The 22,102-nt window shown below is 41.4% G+C and overlaps 1 protein-coding gene across 5 annotated transcripts in view; it reads right to left on the bottom strand.

Moving 5' to 3' along the window:
- Positions 1–22,102, bottom strand: part of MCF2 (MCF.2 cell line derived transforming sequence) — a 121,826-nt gene that overhangs the window by 77,824 nt on the left and 21,900 nt on the right. The window contains exon 1 of one of the 5 annotated variants that reach the window (XM_037511868.2): positions 18,858–18,891. The exons of the other annotated variants lie outside the window; for them this stretch is intronic. The gene's annotated coding sequence lies outside the window, so the exon portion shown is untranslated. Of the gene's footprint in view, positions 1–18,857; positions 18,892–22,102 lie in introns of those variants that run through there. 5 annotated transcript variants of the gene reach the window in all.

Here is a 22,102-nt window from a genome sequence, read left to right as displayed (position 1 = left end):
AGTACTATCTTCCTCACAAGGTACTGTGCCAACTAATGCAAAATACCTGGTATGATAGTAGGTATTTAGTAAAGGGTGGCACGTTCACTCTTTGCCCATATGTTGCAGCTGGAACGTCTATGCACTATGTTTGAGTCGTCCCAGATCATAGCTGCTAATTTGTAATGTTCAATTCTAGTGAACTCCACAGAGGCCAACAATCACAGCCCACTCAGCCGCCTCTGGCCCACGGGCAAAGATAGCTTTGGAAGAGAAAATGGGTCACCCAACTAGGCAATTTGGGACTGTTGGGTTGAATGCCCTTGGTTCCATGTCTCTTATAGAAATCCTCGTTCCCATTTGCTGACTGGTAACAAGGAGCTGGTGGCACAGCGGTTGAGCACTGGGCTGCAAAGCTGCCCGCAGCCTCTGCAGCGCCGGCTCCATCCCCGGCCGCCCACGAGGGTCCCACATGGCGCGACAGACCTCTCCTGCCTCCCCCGCTGCTCCCCTCAGAAGTGTGTTTCATCAGTCTGCCTGTTCTGTTCCCCACTCTGGCTCTGGTGAATTCTCCCACCCTCCCGCGCTTCTGACTGTACCCAGTGCTTGTATAAATTAATTAATTAAAAAAAAAGAAAGAAAACTAAGCTATGAATCAATGCTTTAAAAAAAAAAAAAAAAGACCCAGTCTCAGGTGGTGCCAGGCTGATGACATGTCACCCTTGCCGGCAGTCCTCCAATCAGATCATACGCTCGCTCCAGGGTGCTACAAGTTCTCATTGGGCCCACATTACAGAACTAGGTTATCTTACAGAATGACCCAGCCATCCCCAATTTAAAATAGAATGGAATTAATGGACATGTATTTTCATAAGACACATGCCATGAAAAATTTCACCATTTGTCAGGATATAAAAATCAATTCCTAAAAATGTATGGTCGTTTACAAGTTTAGGCTCCCCGTCATGTCCCTGGCAAAGGTGTACCAGCTTAAATTTTTGTGTCTTCACATGCGGACAGCTGAGTCTTTTTTTAAGGTTTATTTATGCATACAAGAGCTGGGGTGCAGGCCAGAGGTGTGGGGGTGAGAGGATTTACCAGAGACAGAGCAGGGAACAGAACAGGCAGATTGACCAAAGTACACTGCTGAGGGGAGCAGCGGGCGAGACAGAAGAGGTCTGCTGCACCATGTGGGTAGCTCCCTGGCTGGCCAGGGAATTGAACTTGTGCTGCAGTGGCTGCGGACAGCTTCATAGGTTGCCTCTTAACCCCTTACGCCACCAGGGAGGCCCTGAACACGGTATATTTTCAATGTCCTGTTTCCTCAGATAAAACACTGTTTAAGACAGCCATAAACATGTGTCATTGTTTTCAGGCATGTGAAGGAGGATGCAAATAATGCACTAGAACTTTCTCTGCCTTAGATGCCTGCAAAAAAGACAAAGCCCCAAATGTGTTCTATTGTTTAGGTGAGAGTGTTAGCTATCAAAAGCTATTAAAATATTCCTACAGAAGACCTAAGTTTCTCCTCTGCCTTAATCAGAAGGAATATCTATCAAGATACAATGATGAATTTTTTGCCAGGTGGCAGATCTAGAGGCACTAATATCAGCAACCTGGTGCTTCCCATACCATTTCAGCTTCTGGCAAAGCTACAGAAACTTATGTCCATCCCTCTCCAACTTATTAATCCGCACATGTAATAAGAGTGGTATTAGGGCATAAAATAATGGCCATGAACTATGAATGGTAAGATCTGGGCCTACTGTTGACCAAGTCACCCCCACTCTTGCCTCCTAACCCCCATTTTAGAAGTGAGGGCAATACAACAAATGCATCCCAAGGTCTCTTACATTCGATGAGCTCCAACAACCGGATAAATCCATCAATATCAGAAAAACACACTGAGGTTTCCTATTGTAAAATGTCCCCCACAATTGTGCCCATAGGATATTTCCATACTCATAAAAAGGAGGAAATCATGGTTAAAAGAGATGTTACTACTTTCAGAAATGATCAAGTTCTGGGATGGGAGAAGACTGACAGGAAAGGCGATAATTCAGGAAAGAAACTACAGGCAGACACCAAGTCATCACTGAGTGGCCACAAAAGGCAAAGTGAGGTTGTTGCTGACAACAAAGATATTGAACTGACTGTGGGAAAAGCTGACGTTGGGTCACACCCACTTTTGTATCTGACTCTCTTAAATGTCCTCACAGATTTCTTCCTGGAACATAAAAGTGAGAACAAATAAGATTTATAATGTTCCTCTTACTGACCCTTTAAACTCTTACTTGAGAGCATGAGAAAGAAAAAGACTGGATTGAATCCACATTACAGCATGTTCCTTGTTGACCAGATTCATATATGATAGGAGCTTTGTCAAGCTGTCCCATGTGAACAGCTCTATTACTCATAAGTGAAAGGCGTGCGTTCTTACCTCAAGCAAGATGCAATGCCCTAGAAAGGCTGGTTGGGAAGCCAAAAAAGGGGGCGCTGTCTCAACAGATAATCTGACAAACACCCTGATGAAGCAGCTCTTCACTGAAGACCTCTGTGAAGAACCATGTGCTTGTACAATTAGCCACAATCACACACTGGGAACAAAAGACAAGCAAAACACTTGCCAATTCATTCATACATTCAATCAGGAAGCAACATATAAGCTGTTACTGCTTTGACCATAAATTGCCAACTCATCACTAATATTTTTTTTATATCCTCTAAAATGTAGCTGTGCAAATGAGATACAAGCTCAGAATTCAAACATGAACTTTTTAAGAGTCCTAAAAGATGAGGGGAAAAAATGGCATTATTCAGGATGGTTCACAGAGAAGGAAGGTCTATCCACCCAATCAGTACCTATTTTGGTTGTCTCACTTGCAGAGATGGAGAACACTTGCTATCTTGATACAAGAAACACTATTAAAGATTTCTTTTTTATCCATATACTTTTATAAACAAATATTTATTGAATAGTGACTATGTGCCAGATCCAGTTCTAACATGTTCTGGGTAAAAGTGAGGCCATAATCAAATGAGTTGTGAAACACTGGGGGTTAAACATACCTTAACAGTCCCCACTAAATACTCATACACACATTGTAACTCCTTGGGTATGGGTTATGCATGCAGTGTTTCCCTAATCTATCTGACCAAATATTCCTTTGTTCACTGCTGTGTAGTATTCCATTGAGCATATTCCACAATTTCTCTATCCATTCATCTGATGTAGGGCATTTAGGTTGGTTCCATAACTTAGCAATTCTGGTGGTCTTGAACTCAGTGAAAGAATACAATGGTTACCAGTGAGAACGGGGGAAGAAGGAGCTAGTGGAGAAGGGAGGCAGAAGGGGTATTGGGACTGGTGGTTTGGTGGAGGATTAGTGGAACTTATGCACATATGGAAGAGAAAAATGTAACCCCAAAATTAAAATGAAAAAAATATATATATCCCTTTGTGTATTGCTTTAACTGGTTGATTGATTAGATTTTCCCCCCTCAGACAGAGAGAGAAGACAAATACAAAGCAACAGAGAGAGTTACACAGATTCTACATGAAGAAGTACTTTCTTCTAAAAGTCCAAACTATCTGCAGATGAAAGCCCTTTCCTGCCGCTGATAGAGTTCGAACAAAGGCCAAGCAGCTCTGTGGAGAGGAAGCTCATGGGGCAATCACACCTGTGTTGGGTTGGAATACACGATCTTTCATATTCTACTTCTCCAAGAGTCTACAGCCCCTTGTTTGAGACTGTCTCAGCATTCCAAGCATCTGAAATTCTATTCAGTTTATTAATGACTCCTAGAGGGAAAGTGATAGTTTAGGAAGTCAAGCGGATTTGTATGTACAAGTGCTCTCATTTTATAGAAAGCATTTTACTCCAGGTTCCGGCATCTAACCGCAATAATTCTAACCCTTGAGCTTTCTCTCACAGTGACATTGTCTCATGTACATTTCTCCCTTCTCTGGGGTTTCTGCTCATGTACAACAGAATGAGTTCAGGACGCCATTTTGTCCAAGAACTCGGCCATGGCAACTAAACTGCTTAAAAGAGCAAGTACCTCTATTTTCATGGTTCCCAAAAAATACGAGGCAAAATGGAGCACAAATTAAAAAAACACAGGAAAATAGAGGAAGTCACAGTCAGAAAGTTACTGTCTCTGCCTCAACCATCAACCGGCCGCCACCACTACTATCAATTGAGGGGAAATGTGTAGTAAATGATTAACAATATGCATCATTTGCCAAGCACCTAGGATTTGGCAGGCGACGCATAAAGTATCTGCTATGCCTTTCTCTGCTCTTAACAATCCTCCAAGGTGGGTATTAAAACTCTCAGAGAGGAAGGAACAGACTCAGAGAAGCTCCCATTGTTGAACTTATTCATTCCAGAAATTCATATTGAACACATGCCAGGTAAGACTCCAGGTAGAATCTAGAAGATTCAGAAGTGTTTACAGTGTCATCTATCCGGATCCCTAACCTTCAGACAATCTAAAATCTGCACACAGAAGAATACACTCAATTAACTCTAATGCAAATTACTAACTAGAGATGGCTTTATAACCTCCCATTTTCTTCCAGGAAGAGTTTTATCCAAAACCATATCAAAAATATTTATAAACAATCTTTTGCAAGAAACTCCATTATTTTTACAGCCTGAAATCCTTCACAATGACACTTTCAGCAATCATCTTTTTGAACGTTCCCAGTTGCTGATGTGCAGGACTCAGATAAAATTAGGTTTTGTTTTGAGTCCTCAATCCTGTTTCGAGGCAGATGGGTTTCTATGGGTGTAATTTTTCCCTTTCAATATGAACGTCAAATACACTATGCCATCTGTAAACAGTAATGACTTAGCACATGCAACAAATTCAAGTGCTGTCTTGACAAGTGTTATCTTTCAAAGGTGGAACACATAAATGGGTAATTCTGAAAAACATCACAAAATGAATTCCCATTAAACTACAGTGGCACAAACAACACAGTACTATGTTACGTAACAAAGGTACAGTAAATACGAAAGGCTCCCGGAATTTATGCTACACACACTAAGCCAAGACTCTTGCTGAACATTTCTTCTGCCAACAACTCACTGCAGCCTCCTTCCGGATCCATGGTAATTTAATTCACCAAATACCTACCAGGTTTCAACTTGCCCCTCTTTGCAAGGTGCTTTGACCCAGTGGAAAATGAACAGAGCATTTTACCTTTAAGAGCTTGAAAATGAACAGAGATATGACATATAAACAACTAGTCATAATACAGATTACAGTATGTGCTATAAGAAATATACGATGCAGGCTTACAGACATGATTACATGTCAATTGAGTGAGAAAAAGTAAAATTTCATAGATGATATACATCTGAGCTGTACATCAGCTTAAAAACTGAAGATGTGGATACACACAATGGAATAGTGCTCAGCTGTCAAAAATGAACGCTAGTCATTTGGGGCAACAGCGATGGATCTCGAGAGGATAATGCTAAGTTAAATAAATCAGACGGAGAAAGAAACACCAGATGATTTTGCTCATATGTGGAGTATAAATAAACAAAGCAAAAGAACAGACAAAAGCAAACCAAAACAATCCCTTGCATTCTGATGGTAGAACAGAAGTTACCAGGGATTTGGGGGTGGGAGCAAAGGGTGGAGGGTTATTAGTACTTCAGTGATGGGTGCCACATGGTAACATACATTAGAAGAGGTGTGAGCCTACACTCCTGAAACATACAGCGTTGTAAATCAACGTTACCTCAATAAAAAAAGAGGAGAAAATTGATTAGAATTCAAATACAGGGACAGGAGAGTAGAGGACATTCCAAGGGAAAGAAATAAGGCACCAACACAGGAGTAGATGAAAGAATCAGACTGTATATGACCTGATATGGTTCAGGTTTAGAGCATAGAATAATCTAGCTAAAGGGCCTCCCTGGTGGTGCAGCAGGTTGAGAGCAGCGCTGTGAAGCTCTCTGCAGCCTCTGCAATGCGGGTTCGATTCCCGGCTGGCCAGGGAGCAACCCACATGGCACGGCAGACCTCTCCTGTCTCGCCCGTTGCTCCCCTCAGCAGTGTATTTCAGTCAGTCTGCCTGTTCTGTTCCCCATTCTGTCTCTGGTGAATTCTCTCACCCTCCCGTGCCTCTGACTGTACCCCAGTTCTTGTATAAATCAATCTTTAAAAAAAAAAAAGTTTAAAAAAAAAAGAAGAAGAAGAATCTAGCTAAAGCTAGAAAGCAAGACCGGCAGCAAAAAAAAATAGAGAACTTGACATACCTCCAGAGGAGGAGAGCTGACTTCTGGAATGCCTCTGATCCAAAAGCCACTGACTTAGCACAAAGGTTGTATTCAAGTAGGCAACAATGATGGCAAGGGTGCAGAAAGTAGTAGATTCTACAATCTATTAGCTACCACCTTTTGTTATAAGCTCCAGCAATTCGCTGAAGTTTCCCTGTGACTCAGGTTGTTTATAAACACATTCACAGAAGAAGAAAGTTAAGGTCCCTCCTTTAAGAATTATAAAAACTTGGTACTAGTCTTAAGTACTAGTAGCAGGCTTCAGAGGCCCTTTTTTCAGATATTAACATTTCTGAAATCTGGAGGTATTGTATATTCACTATTCCATTTGATTTAATTTTTATTTCATTTTTTAATTGAGGTATAGTTGGCATACAACACTGTATTAGTTTCAAGTACACAACATAATGATTTGATGTCTATATAGATTGCAAAATGATCACCACAGTAAGTATAGAAGATGTCCATCAAGGTACCTAATTACAATTCTTCACTGTTTCTTCTGCTTCATCTAGTCTGCTGTGGAGTATTCCAGAGTACTTTTCAGTTCAGTTACTGCATTCCTCAGCTTTGTGACTTCTAATTTTGCTACTTTCTTACATTTTCTAGCCCTTTGCTGAAATCCTGGCTGTGCATCCATTGTTCCCCAGTTGAATGAGTATCTTTCTGACCACTACGCTGAATTCTTCGTCAGGTAAATTATCTATTTCATTAAGGCTTTTTCTGAAGTTTTATCTTGTTCTTTCTTTGGAACACAGTCCTTTGCGTCTTCATTTTCCTTGACTGTGTTAATTGGTTTCTACACATTAGATGAAACAGCCACCTCCCAAGTCTTGAAGGAGCAGCCTCCTGTCGGAGATGAACCTTATATTCCAACCCTGCCCTAACTCCTTTTTATTTAATAAAATTGTCTTGATGTACAGTACTATGTATGTTTCATGGGTGTACATTCCCCTCTGTGTATATAAGCCTCACCTTATCCATCACCAAGTTATTTTTCCCCCTATTACAGGCAACTTTTTGCAAGTCACTTTTACTTCCACTGCTAACTTTTAAAAAGCTACTAAAGTTTAGTGGAAAATAAACTAGGCAGAATTGTTTTACAAGAAAACTGGGAAAGCCCAAAATAGCACTTTCTATGGAGAACCCACAGATAAGTTTCATTCAGAGCAAAGACAAAAGGGTGTGTTTCAGTTGGCATCTGTGTGCTCCCTTGGGGGTAGGAGTCTGCCCAGGATTGCCTCTCTGACTCTCACAGACCCATGGGACCCAGGAATGCAAGCCTCCTTGGCCTCCAGAGCCAGGCCACCAAGGAGTGCCCCCTAGGCATCAGCCACAAAACCTCGGGCACCAGATACTTGTAAGCGCTCCCCTCCAGGAGAGACGGGGACTCATTTCCTGAACTGAGGCACAACCCAGCTTTTCATTTTCCCATCCAAAGTCCTATATGAAGCACCTTAGAACAAATAAAATACAATCATATAATGAATGGAAAAATAAATTTAAAAAATTCCCAGCTTCTTTGAAGTTGTGTTATATGCATGTATGTGCCTATCTATACACATATACACATAAGCCTGTGTGTGTCATTAGATTTCATAATTGTCATTTTATATGTCATGTAGTACAAGACAAAGTGACATGTAAAAGGCAAAATACACAACCATTCAGGAAGATGTCGGCTATATGACTAGTTTACCAAAAAAATGTAAAGAAATGTAGTTCAGGTCAATGTTAGTCAGGTTTCTCCTCTGGGTCATAAATTCAGTTTTTGGTAGATTTTTCAAGTCATTTCCCAATGATCATGTTCCGTTTTTTTAAGAGACTTTACTTTCTTGGAGCAATTTTAGATTTACAGCAAAACTGAGCAAGAAATAAAGACTGTAGAGCCCAGCCCCTAAACATGGGGTCTTTCCCCTTGCTAACACCCCCCGCCAGAACAGGGCAGGCTTCACCGCAGAAAGCACACTGACACATCATTGTCACCCCAGTCCTTTGTTGACATGAGAAGTCACTCTTGGTGTAGCACATCCTAGGGGTTTGCACAAATATACGATGACATACATCCACTGTTGTAGTATCATACAGAGTATCTTCTCTGTGCTAAATATCGTCTCTGCTCCACCCACCCACTGGTCCACGCCCACCCATTCCCTGGCAACCACTGATTTTCTACTGTCTATGTAGTTGTGCCTTTTGCAGATACAGTCTTTTCAGACTGGCTTCTTTCAGTGAGTCAGATTCATTTAAGACTTCTCCATGTTTTCAAGGTTTGATAGCACATTTCTCTTCACATTTCTCAGTGTCAAATAATAGTCCATGTTTGGGGGCACTGCGTTTTAGTTATATATTCTATACTTTTTGACAAGCTGTGTTTCCATTTCCAATTAGTTCAATTTTTTAATTTCTCTTGAGATTTCTTCTTTGATCCCCGTGTTCATCTCCATTTATTTTGGGATTTTGCCGTTCCCTTTCTCTCACTGAGTTCTAGTTTAACTCATTCTGGAGAACAGACATTATGATATTCCTATTCCTTTAAATTTGTTCAAGTTTATGGCCCAGAATGTGGTGCATCTTGGTTAATGTTCCTTGTAAGCTGGAGAAGAAACTCTCTTTACTATATATTTATCTATATTTATTGAGCTATAATTCACATACCAAAAGTGCAGATTGAATTCAATAATATGATTCAGTAGATTTTAGTATTTTCAACAGGTTGTGTAACCATCACCATTAAGCCAGAACATTTTCCTCACTCCAAAAAGAAATCTTGCAGCATTAGAAGTCATTACAGAGTAGTTAAAACAGCAGGCCTAGACTGCTTATCCTTTGAAAGGCCTGTTTGCAAAGGCAACCCTTGGCTGGCATCTGGGAATTTGAATTCAGGAGGTAAACAATGTGGATTATGCTAAACCCCTGCTTTCTTTCTGGAAGCATGGAGATTTTGGTACCTGCTAGAGAGAAGGTGCTCTGTGACTACCCGCCCATACAAACCTGGCCCGGGAGCTTATAAAAAGAGTCCTAGTTGGCAACATCTCACATGTCACAACTTGTTGCCAGGGGAGTGAAACACTTTTTTTGTAACTCCACTGAGAAAGGACCCTTGCAAGCTTGCACCTGCTGTCCCCACACTTCAGCTCAAGTTCTTTTTCTTTTTGCTCATACTGCTGCTTATGTGTTGTAATAAATACAAGCTATAAAGTACAATTATAAGGTAAATCCTGTGACTCTACCTAGTAAGTCACCACTCTGGGTAACCTTGGGAACCCCTGCCACACAGTTGCTTCCTCAAAGGAAGAGAAGTACAACCGCCTGTGTGTGCAAGTGATGTGATCTTACTGTACAAAGAAAATACTAAGGAATTGGGCCTCCCCGGTGGCGCAGAGGTTGAGTGCTGGGTTGCGAAGCTGCCCGCAGCCTCTGCAGCGCCGGTTTGTTCCCCGGCTGCTCCCCGGCCACCAGAGGAGGATCCCACATGGCGCACAGACCTCTCCTGCCACCCGCTGCTCCCCTCAGCAGTGTACTTCGGTCCTTCTGCCCGCTCTGCTCCCCGCTCTGGCTCTGGTGAATTCTCTCACCCTCCCACGTTTCTGACTGTACCCAGTGCATGTACAAACAAACAAACAAACAAACAAACAAATAAATAAATAAAAATACATGCCTCTTTAAAAAAAAAAAGAAAAAGAAAATACTAAAGGATTCACACACAGAAATACACAAGAAAACCTGTCAGAACTAACAAGTTCAGTAAGGGTGTAGTATACCAAATAATCAAAAATCAATTGTCTTTCTATTGTGCAATGTTTAAGTGCCAAACATCCACTCTGCAAGTTATAAAACATTACTGAAAGAAACAAAAGGTGATCTAAATAACTGGAAAGTTGCCCCACATTTATGGATTAAAAGGCTTATTATTATGGTGGCAATCCTTGCCTAATTGATGTGCATATTCAAAGTGGAGGTGCTCAAATCAGACCACCCCAAGATTCTGAGAGTTGGTCTCCCTCTCTGGCATGCGGAGTATTTGAGCTGAGAACAATGAATCCCTGGAGACTAAGGGGGGAAGCTCTTGCCTTTCCCCCTAATCCCCTGCCTACCCCTAATTGAAGAAGTGATCACTGCTCCCTCTAATGAACTACAAGAATGTAGTTGGGGGGTGTCATCCAGGTGTAAGTTTCTCAGTGAACATGTTCACAGCTTCTCTCTGAGAAACACATCTTTCTTTTTAGAGTAAAGATGAAGTTATCCCTTCCTGTCAGGTGACATTCCCGTCCTCTCTCCTCTGCACGAGGAACCCCATCACCTCACCCCCTGCTTTAAGACTTAAACCCTTTTCTCCACAACTAAAAAAAGGATCTCCACAATCATTGTAGCTCCTCAGGCACATGTTATTAAGTTGATTTTTCCTTCACTAATCTTTTTGGATTAGTGAATTACTTGATCAGCTTAAGAAGAATCCAGAAGGGTGGAAATTTTCACCTACACCCCAGCAAAAACATCCCCATGAAATTCTGAGTTGCTTTTTCATATTTTTTTGCAAAACTTGACAAGTTGATCCTAAAATTCATATGAAAAAGCATGGGAGGCAGATTAACCAAAACAATCTTGAAAAAAAGAACAAAGTTGGAGGAGTCACACTTTTCAATTTCAAAACTGTTTGCACAAAGCTACAATAAACAGCATGGTACTGCCACATAAAGATCGACGGAACAGAACTGTAAATCTAAAAATCACCCAGGCATACCTCGTTTCATTGTGCTTCACTTCTTTAGTGAGCTTCATAGATAATGTGTTTTTCACAAATTGTGGCAGGCCTGCCTTGAGCAAGTCTTTCGGCACCATTTTTCCAACATGTGCTGAATTTGCGGGTCTGTGTCACATTTAATGTACATACTTTTTCAAAGACATAATGCTATTGCACACTTAATAGAAGACAGCATAGTGTAAGCAACATTTTTATTGAATTAACTTTATGCATAAAGTATATAAAATTCACTATTAAATTTCTAAATCTATTTTTTACCATATCATTAAACATAACTTTTATATGAACTGGGAATCCAAAACACTCACGTGAGTTGCTGTACTATGGATACTCTAGTTATTGCGGTAGTCTAGAGCCAAACCCACAATACCTCCAAGGTATGCCTCCAAGGTCAACTAATTTTTGACAAGGACAGATAAATCATTGTCTTTCAACAAATGGTGATGGAACAGCTAGATGGTCACATTTAAAAAGATGACATTGGAACCTCCATCTTACACCATCTGCAAAAATCAACTGAAAATGGATGAAACATTGAAATATAGGAGCTGAAAAGAGTAAAACTCTTAAAATATAGATAAATCTTTGTGACCTTGTTTTAGACAAAAGCTACAAATGTGACACCGAAAGTACAAGCATCAAAAAAAAAAAAAACATAGATCTGACTTCATCAAAATTAAAACTTTTGTACTTCAAAGAATACTAACAAGAAGGTGAAAAGAAATCCAAAGAAAAGGAAAATACCACCTAAGTGCCCAAAGACAGAAGAGTGGATTAAGAAGAGTGGTCTATATACACAATGGGATACTAGTCAGCTATTAAAAAAGGATAAACTCTTGCCACTTAGGACAACATGGATGGAGGGGATTATGCTCAGCAAAATTAGTCAGAAGGAAAGAGACAAATAGCGGGTGGTGTCACTTGTATGTGGAATACAGAGAAACAAAACAAAGGGTCAGACAAAACCAAGCCAGTAACAAACCTTAGAAATCTGACTGTAGAATTGAAGCTGAGGGGGAGGGGCGGGCAAATAGCAATGAGTGCAGGGGTTGGAATGGACTATGGTGGAGGAGGTGGGTGACACGGTGTGGCACGGGGTGGTGTGGGGACATACTCTGAAGGAGTGGGCACCTCCACCTCTGAATCATATGCGGTGATGGAAGCCAGTGTTACCACAATTGAAAAAGTCAAAAATTAAAATAGCAATAACGGTAAAAAAAAAAAAATCACTTAAGAAGAGGTCTATAAATCTACGTAGATAATATAGAAATAAAATCAAATATAAAAATCATCAAAAAGTACTGTATTAAAAAGTGTCCACATTTTTACTCATAATAACATCAAATATAATTCAAGTAAAAGAGTTCATTTCAATGCGTGATATACTTTTTAACTACTTCACAGGAATTTAATCATAGTGAACAAAAAGATGTGGGCTCCACTTTGGGAAATGTATGTTAAGGAAGAAAATGCTGTACATGAAATAAGCCACAATGACATTTCAGAACCAGCATGTTAGCACAGTGGGCATATCTGCGTGTAATCTGGGGGGATGCATACCCATAAAATTGATTTTTTTCACACAATTACTTTATTTTTTAGTAAGGTAGCCTCGGTTTGCAACACTGTATAGATCCCAGGAGCACCGTTCTCACTCAGCAACTCTATATCTCACCCCGCCCACCACCAACTGTCCAATCACCATCTGCCACCCACCAACTGGCCCCCTGTACTGGATGCATATCCCCTCCCACCCCTCTGGTACCCACCATGCTATTGTCTAAGGGTTGGTCTGGTTTTACTTGTTCAACAAATAAGTATTTCTTACAGCGATAACACAGCATAGCCCTCTTGAGCGCAGGCTCCAGAGACAGATTACCTGGAACCCAATTTCAGCTCTACCACTTGCTACATGCATGGCCTCAGACAAGCTGCTCGATCACATTGTGTCTCAGTTTCCTTTACCAGCAAAGTGGGGGGAATGACAGTACAGCAGGTCCTCAAATAACATCATTTCGGTATAACACTGGTGAGAAAAAACAATGCCAGCCTTCGTGGAACGAAACGATGGTGGTCAAGGTCTGCTTTCCTTAGAGGTCTTTTTGCTTCAAGTCACAGTTTCCAAGAAGCGATCAAGGACATTAAGTGAGGACTTACCGCAGCTATTTTTTAGGGTTACTGGAATGAGTAAAGTTGTTAAAACACACAAAGCATTTAGCCACTGATGGTTATGGAAGAAAGAAAAATAACATTGTAATTTAAGAGGTTTAATGCATAGGTGAACTTTCAGGCAGCGAGACACAAGGCCAGGTTCAGCATTACAACCCCACAATGATCAAAATTTCTGTATCACCTTCCCCAGTGACAACTGCTTTGGGGCCAGAACATCACTGCCAAGTTTTTCTTCTTTAGTTCATCCGCAGAGAGGGGCACGGTCATGTTTCCTTATCCCTATCTCAGGTCTTGTAGACAAAGAAATCTCTTCTATTAGATGATATCACATTTGAATATAAAAGTTTGGACCTCCACATTTGAAAAATACGGAGAAGCTTCCCCTAAATGGTCACATAGGGACTAAAATATCTGAAAAACCATTCCACAACAAAACACAAAAATATGGGAAAAACAAAATGAAATCCTCTCTCATGCCTGGCTGAGCTGGTGGGAAGCTAAAGAAATCTTCCGAGGCCAAAACCATTACTAGGGGGACAATACAGACAGAAGACAGGTGAGAACAGCCATTGCTCAGGGCATCTGTCAAAGCCCAAGTGACTGGGGGCGTGGTTTTGAAGGTCAAGCAATGGTAAAGTTTCAAAGTCTACAGCCCTAGGAATCAGATCAGAGAAAACATAGGCGATCTGCATAATGTGTGGGGAGAATAATAGAATTTTTTAAACAGGATGCAAGAGGCACAAAGCAAAAAGACATAGATTGATAATTTAGGCTACATTAATTTCTTTCATCAAGAGACATCAGAAAGATGATGAGACAAGCCACAAATTGGGTGAAGATACTTGTGACAAGGTTAAATAACTAAGAAATAGCATCAAGGATATATGAAAGAAAGTCATACAAACAAAAGTCATACAAACAAAAGACAAGCATCTAATGGAAAATGGGGAAAAATAACACAAATAGGAATTTCATGGAAAAGGAAATAGGATTTGCCACTAAATACATGAAAAGAACCTCCTTTGATTGGCGGGAGGAGGCCAAGGGGCCACAGTGAAGAACTCGGGTGCCTTGGTGGTGAGTGTGGTGTGGCAACATGCATCTGAGAGGTGTGAACCGATTCCCCTTAATCACATGCAGGGCTGTAAACCCATGTTACCTGAATAAAAATGAATAAATAAAAATACATTGGAGTCATCTTCAACACTATATATTCTCTGCTGTGAAAATAAATGTCTTTGAGAATCAACTTCTTTGCTAGCTCCGAAATCATGGTTTAGAGAAAAACTTACTTATCATGCAATTTTGAACATTCCAGACTAGTTCTTGACAATAGAAATTTGGGGGCGAGGCATGCAAATCCAAAGGGCATCCCTTTATTCCCTCAAATCATCCTCATTCAGTGCTTAAAGGACAACTATGCAGGGACATATTTGAACATGAGCTTAGAGAAAACAGTCCACACTCACTAAAGGCAAAGGGGGCCCCTAGATAATTCTGAACATACCACAGTAGCAACAGGTACCTATTAGCATTAGCCTCAAAAATTTGTGATTCTCAGGCCTTGCAAGAGCAGATTTAAAGCACAAGCTAAAAAAGACAAGATGACCCACTAATGTCAGAACTCACTATGTTCATCAAACCTATGACTACAGGCCAGATCTCTTACTCTGTGGCTATTCATCTTTTCTCGGATTCAGAAAATCTAATTTGAAATACACAGCATCTGCAACAGTAAATCTGATTAAAATGATTTACTTTAGCTTATAATGCACGCAGAAGAACACACAACATCTGTTAATGGGCCTTCAAATGTGTTAACTAAGGAAGCAAAACTGTCCCCCTTCTAAACCGACAAGTGCAAAATGGCAAATAAAGACAGTTGCTACTTTTTGCTCTGTGTATGTAATCTGACAGGTGGGCTGGCGAGTGCAAACTCAAAGATGTCCTGCAAAGATGCAAGTGTGTAAAGAGTGCCTCATTCTCAAATACATCAGCTTCTCTGCAGGTTTATCATAAGCCTGCTAAGACATGCCTAGATAATGCCACCTTTGTCCTGAGAAGATGCAGTGGCCTCTTTGTGCTCTGTGAAAGGAAAATTTTAAAATAACATGACAAAAATATTTTGCTTTATATAGTTTACATTTATATTATTATATATTTTATGCTTCCAGAACTCTTGCGTATATAAAAACTCCATAATGAAATCATTGTTAAATAAGTACACTCAAATGCAAGTTTCTTAAAATACCTAGCTATATGTGGACTATTTACTGCTGTTCTTACCAGTTACAAGCTCCTAGAAGGCAGGGTGTTTTGTTCTCTGAACCATCCCAACAGTGTCTAGAACACACAATGTGATCAAGAAATGTTGGGTGAATTAAACTGATATTATCACTGTCCATAGAAAGCATTTCTCGGGAGAGTAGGATTGGGCCAGGGCCGAGGGTGACTCCCTGATGAGTTTATGCACGTGAGTACTCTTCAGATGTTTTCCATAGATCACATGTAAAAAATTTAATTAAAAACATAAGAGAATGGGAAAATATTAAAAATAGATCTATCATATGATCCAGCAATTCCACTCCTAGGCACCTAGCCCATGAATGCAGAGACACTCATGCAAAGGATAGATGCTGTCCTGGGTTCACTGCAGTCCTATTGACAGTAGGCAAGTTTTGGGAACAACCTACGTACCCAAGGATGGAGGGGTGGATTGGGAAGATACACTGTACATATACAGTGGAATATAATCAGCTATTACAAAAAAGATGAAATCTTGCCATTTGCAACATGGATGGGACTAGAGGGGGTGATGCTAAGCAAATAAGTCAGAAGTAAAAAGACAGACTGGCCAATTTCACTCATATGTGGAATATAGAGAAATTTAAAAAAGGGTCCGATGAAACTAAACCACAATCCTACAAATGTGACTATAGAATTGAAGCTACCAGAAGGGGAGTGTGGGAGTGGGGATCAAAGGGAGGAGGGGGCCCAGTGGTCTAGCATAAAGGACTATGGGTACTTTGGTGGGGGGTATGGTGTGGTAACATGTGAACTGTGAACCTACACCCCTAAATCATAGTGTTGTAAACCAACGTTCCTCCACTTAAAAAAATGAATGAGGGCCTCCCTGGTGGCACAAGGGCTTAAGCACCGCACTATGAAGCAATCCGCAGCCTCTGCAGCACAAGTTCGATCACCGGCTGGCCAGAGAGCAACCCACATGGTGCGGCAGACCTCTCCTGACTCGCCCGCTGCTCCCCTTAGCAGTGTACTTCGGTCAACCTGCCTGTTCTGTTCCCCATTCGTCTCTGGTGAATCCTCTCACCCCCTGCATCTCTGGCCTGTACCCCAGCTCTTGTATGCATAAATAAATAAATCTTGAAAAAAAATTTAAAAAATAAAAAAATGAGAAAGGGTAAAAATATGCCTGAGAAAAACGAGGTATTTGGTGGCCAAGGGCTGCTTGCTGCTGTGTCTCTTGTGCTGTTCAGATAAGAGCATGGGGCTGGGGGAACTCTTCCTTCCTCTGCCCTTCAGATTAAAACCCACCCAGTGGAGACAGGGGGCACCATTGTCCTGGGGATCTGTCTAACAACCGCGGTGTAATGAACTCGTCATGTCTGGTTAAAGCATCAGCCAAGCCACAGCAGTGCCGGCCCACGCCTGGGTAGCCACGGCGCTCTAGTTCCTAAGAAGACATCTCCTCCCACCGGGAAGGGAATGACAGGCTGCACTCACAAATGAACTTGTCCAGCCTGACCTGTCTCTGAAGATGCCTGGTCAGTGTGATATGGAAACATTTGCCTCAAATGGAATTCCCCATGATCCTGCCCTAGTCCACACGCACTTGCCAGCCTGAGCCGAAACACGAACACCAAGGCCATGACTAGTGATGCTGGTTCGTGGTGGTTTTATCTTCATTGGTGCTTCTGTTTTTCCTCAGGAGAGCTCTGGTAGATCCTTACTTTCTTGCCTCTTAAGCTTTTAGCAGAACTCTAAAAATAATTATCCATATAGCAAGATAGATTGAAACTCAGAAAAACTTCTAAACTCAGAAAAAACTACAGATGAATAAGCATCCAATATGAGCACTGAGGGACCAGAATAGATTATAGTAATTAATTCCCAAATACCTTAAATTGGAGACACCCTATTTGGAGAAACCTCAAGGTGGAGAAGTACAAAAATAAGGTTCAGATATTTCCGAAATTGATCTGCAGGTTCAATGCAATCAGTTGCAAAACCTCAACTAGCTTTTTATGCCGAAAATCCTAAATTTTTCTAATTCTAAATTTATATGGAAATATAAGGATCCCAGAACAGCCAAAACAATCTTGAAAAAGACAGAGTTGAAGAAGTCTCACTTCTTGACTTCAGAATTTAGCACAAAGATGCAGTAATCTAGACAGGAATAATGCTAGGCTTCAAGAGCGATGAGCGGGATGGAATTCAGAGTCGAGAAATAAACCCTTACATCAATGGTAACTGAATTTAAACCAGGGTTCTAAGACATTTCGGTGAGTAATGATCGTTCTTTCCAGCCCATGGTGCTGGGGACACCTCGGTATACGCACACACAAAACAAAGAAACTGGACTCAACTCACATCATAAGCTAAAATCACCCCAAAAATGGATCAGAGACCTACATGTAAGGGCTAAAACTACAAAACCCAGTCCAAAAAAAAGGTGTGATTCTTTGACCTTGGATTAGGCAATTAATTATTTTATTATATATGATATAAAAGCACAGGTGACAAGAGAAAAACAAGAAAGCAAGAGGTATGGGAGAACAGGGCTCAACCTCATTTGTCAGCAGGGAAATGCGAACTGAAACCACAGTGAGTGTTCACGTCACACCTGCTAGAATGGCCAGCATCAAAAAGCCAAGAAACTAGTGTCAGCAAAGATGTGGGGTAACACGAACCCCAGGGCACTGGGAGGAGGGATGTCAATTGTGTGGGCACCATGGAAAACAGTACAAAAACTTAAAAACAGGCATCTCAACAACAACAAGATACATGAACAGACGTTCCTCATCGCTTAGCATCAGGAAAAGGCACATCAAAATCACAGTGAGATTTCCCCTCCCGGGGGTGAGGATCGCTAGTGTCCAAAAGTCAAGAGTAATGCATTCGTGAGGATGTGGACCTAGGGGGACCCCGGGGCATCACTGGGGATGTACATTGGTGCAGACACTATGAAAAAAAAAAAAAAAACAGAATGGAGATTCCGCCAAGGACAGCTAGCACTGCCATGTGCTCCCGTAATCTCACCTGTAGGCATTTACCCAAAGAAAGTCAAAACAATGACTGGGAAAGACATCTGCCTCCCGCGTTCACGGCAGTACTGCTCCCAACAGCCAGGACCGGGAGATGCCCCGAGTGGCCAGCGATGGCGGAGTCGATAAAAAGAGGTGACGCATATACATGGTAGAACACTGCTCCACTAGAAACAGCTACAAAGCCTTGTCTTTTGTGACAACATGGCCAGACAGGGCGCATGATGCCAAGCGAAGTCAGTCAGAAGGAGAAAAACAAATACCAGATGATTTCACTCATTTGTGGAATGTAAAGACACAAAGCCAACCAACAAGCCAGCAGAAAACAAGCCCTGGTGACAACAGAATGATGCTTACCAGCGGGGAAGGGCGGCTGAAACAGGTAAAGAGGACCAACCGCTCGCTGGGGCGTGGTGACAACACTTGGGGGTGGGCGTGGGGTGATATATACCCTGGCTGAGGCGAGACCCGGCACCTGAAACCCATACAATGTTGTAAACCAATATCACCTCAATAAAAAAAAACGAGGCAGCGCCTTGCGCGCCCGTAGCTCTGCAGGTGTTTCTTTTCACAAGCCTCTCCCTTTGCAACGCAGCAGCCAAGCTCCTGCCCACCTGCGAGTATGCAGATGCATCTCTTTTTCCTTCTCCTTTTCCTAATAAACCTGTCCTCTTAAAATATATTAAAAAAAGCAAACTACCATTTGATCCATTGATCCCATTTTGGGATGTTTATCCAAAGAAAACAAAAACACTACCTCAAAACGCACCCCGCGCTCTATACAGCACTATTGACAACAGCTGAGATACGGAAACATTTACGTGCTCATCAGTGGATGAAGGCAGGAGACACAGATAGGCTATGTGTGTGCACACATATTTATCCACACAAAGAGAGAGACAGAAAACCTTAAAAAAAATAAAATCTTGCCCATTTGCCAAAACATGGACAAACCAAAGCTAAGTGAAGTAAGTCAGGAAGGCGAATACGTAATATGGTCTCACTTGTATGTGGAATTAAAAAAAAAAAAAAAAAAACAAGCTCACAGACACACGGAAGAGATGAGTGTGACCAGAAAGAAGGGGGGGGGAGTGGCTGAAGGGGGTCAAAAAGGTACAGACTTCCAGTTGATCATACTATCCCACACGTTTAAAAATTACTGAGAGTAAATCTTAAAAGTCCTCATCACAAGAAAAAAAATGACATGAATGTGTGGTGATGGGTATTAACTAGACTTATCGTGCTGATCAAATCATTTTTGTACACCTGAAACTAATATAATGTCACCAGTCACTTAAACCTCAATTTCAAAAATTTGAAAACAGAGAACTAAACCCAAAAAAAAAAAAGAAAACTAGGTAAATTTTACCTCAAAGTTAAAAAAAAAAATATGCTTCAAATGAAAACACCAGGGGTAAAATTGCAATTTTAGTGGTGGACTTAATGTAGTAGCCTGGTGGTGACTTATAATGATGCACAGCTGAAACCTACATAATGTTAGAATGCAATTATTAGTTCAAGAAAATGAAAAAAAAATAACAGAATGGCAGATGTTTGCAAATCAAATATCTGATTACAATCTTGAATCCAGGCTATGTAAAGAATCTTAAAACTAACCAGCAAAAAGAGGGCTAGCCCAATTTAAAAGTGGGCAAAGCATCTGTATAGACATTTATCCAAAGATCATATATAAATGGTCCATAGGCACATGAAAAGGTGCTCGGCATGACTTGTAATTCAAGAAATTCAATTCAAATCAACAGAGAAATCCACTAGGATAACCGGAATCAAAAAAAAATTAACAAATCCTGGAGAGATCTATAACTTTTGAAACTCTCATATAATGATGAAGGGACTATAAAATGCTCCCCCTTTGGAAAACAGTGTGGAAATTTCTCAAAAAATTAAAAATACAGTGACTCAACAACATAGCAATCCCACTCCTAGATACACGCTCAAGAAAAATGAAAACCTATGTCCACACAAAAACTTGCATAAGACCTAAAGCCATGAAAGAAATAGAAGAAGACAGAGGGAATTCAGCCCTTGACGACGGCCTTACTCCAAAGACAAGGAAAACCAAAGCAATAATAAACAAATGGGACTACATCAAACTAAAAAGTTGAGGCCTCCCTTGGGCCTCCATGGTGGCACAAGGTGAAGACGCAACCTACGAAGCTCTCCACGGCCTCTGCCGCACAGGTTCGATCCTCGGCCAGGAAGCAACCCACATGGTGCAGCAGACCTCTCCTGTCTCTCTCGCTGCTCCCCTCAGCAGTGTACTGCAGTAGATCTGCCTGTTCTGTTCCCCACTCTGTCTCTGGTGAATCCTCTCACTCTCCCCCACACCTCTGGCCTGTACCCCAGCTCTTTATGTATAAATAAATAAATCTTCTAAATAAATAAATAAATAAAAACAGGCAGGCATACATCTGTATTGCTGGCTCATAATTTCCCAGAAACAACACCCATGTGTTGATTAACTGCTGATAAAAGGTCTGCTTTCCCAGCTTCTGCAGGGTAAACAGCTGACTTCTTCATGACACCAGTGACAATACCATTATTAAATAAGACAAACAGAGAGAAGACAATCTACCTTTAAGAGTAAATTTCAAGGGCCTCCCTGGTGGCTTAGCGGTTGAGTGCTGGGTTGCGAAGCTGCCCGCAGCCTCTACAGCGCCGGTTCGATCCTCGGCCACCGGCGAGGGTCCCACATGGCGCGCAGACCTCTCCTGCCGCCCGCTGCTCCCCTCAGCAGTGTACTTCGGTCCTTCTGCCTGCTCTGCTCCCCGCTCTGGCTCTGGTGAATTCTCTCACCCTCCCGCGCTTCTGACTGTACCCAGTGCTTGTGTAAATAAATAAATCTTAAAAAAAGAGTAAATTTCAGGGTATTAAAACATCATTCTACTTGCTAATTCAACTTTTTTATAAACCCCAAACTTTATTCTCAGTGTAAAATGGCCCTTCTTTTCAATTCACCATCAGTCTTTGGTTTTGCTACTAAAATATCGTTTCCATTAAAATATTTCCAATAAAATAGATTAAGAAAATCATATAACGTACTGAAAATGATGGGAAAATGAAATGCTAGGTCGTCTTGACTAGCAAGCCACAGTGACTGCTTAATATTTCTAATGAACAAAGAATAACATGGGGGGGCCTCCTCTGGTGGCGCAGGAGGTTGAGGCTGCAGCGCTGGTTTGATCCCGGCCGGCGAGAATCCCACATGGCGCAGCAGACCTCTCCTGTCTTCCGCTGCTCCCCTCAGCAGTGTATTTTGTCAGTCTGCCTGTTCTGTTCCCCACTCTGTCTCTGGTGAATCCTCTCACCCTCCCCCACATCTGGCCTGCACCCCGGTTCTTGCATAAAATAAATAAATAAATCTTTTAAAAAAGAGAATAACATGGGGAGGGACTCAACTGCAGCTTGAATCTCAACCACAAATGACCCAACGACAGGCTCCTTGCACCCATAAAGAAGGAGCACTTAACATTAAAGTTGTGGTTACTTCTTTAAAGAGCTTTAAACCCAGATTCTTCCAGGTACAGATGGCGTTGGTTCCAGACTACAAGCGAAGGAACAGGAGTCACAGTGACCTGTGA

Source organism: Talpa occidentalis, unplaced genomic scaffold, assembly GCF_014898055.3.
Source record: "Talpa occidentalis isolate TD23 unplaced genomic scaffold, MPIMG_talOcc4v2.1 talOcc4.15, whole genome shotgun sequence".
Classification (NCBI taxonomy): Eukaryota; Metazoa; Chordata; class Mammalia; order Eulipotyphla; family Talpidae; genus Talpa; species Talpa occidentalis.
Note: the sequence above shows the minus strand (reverse complement) of the source record. Positions and strands in the feature narration are given on the sequence as shown.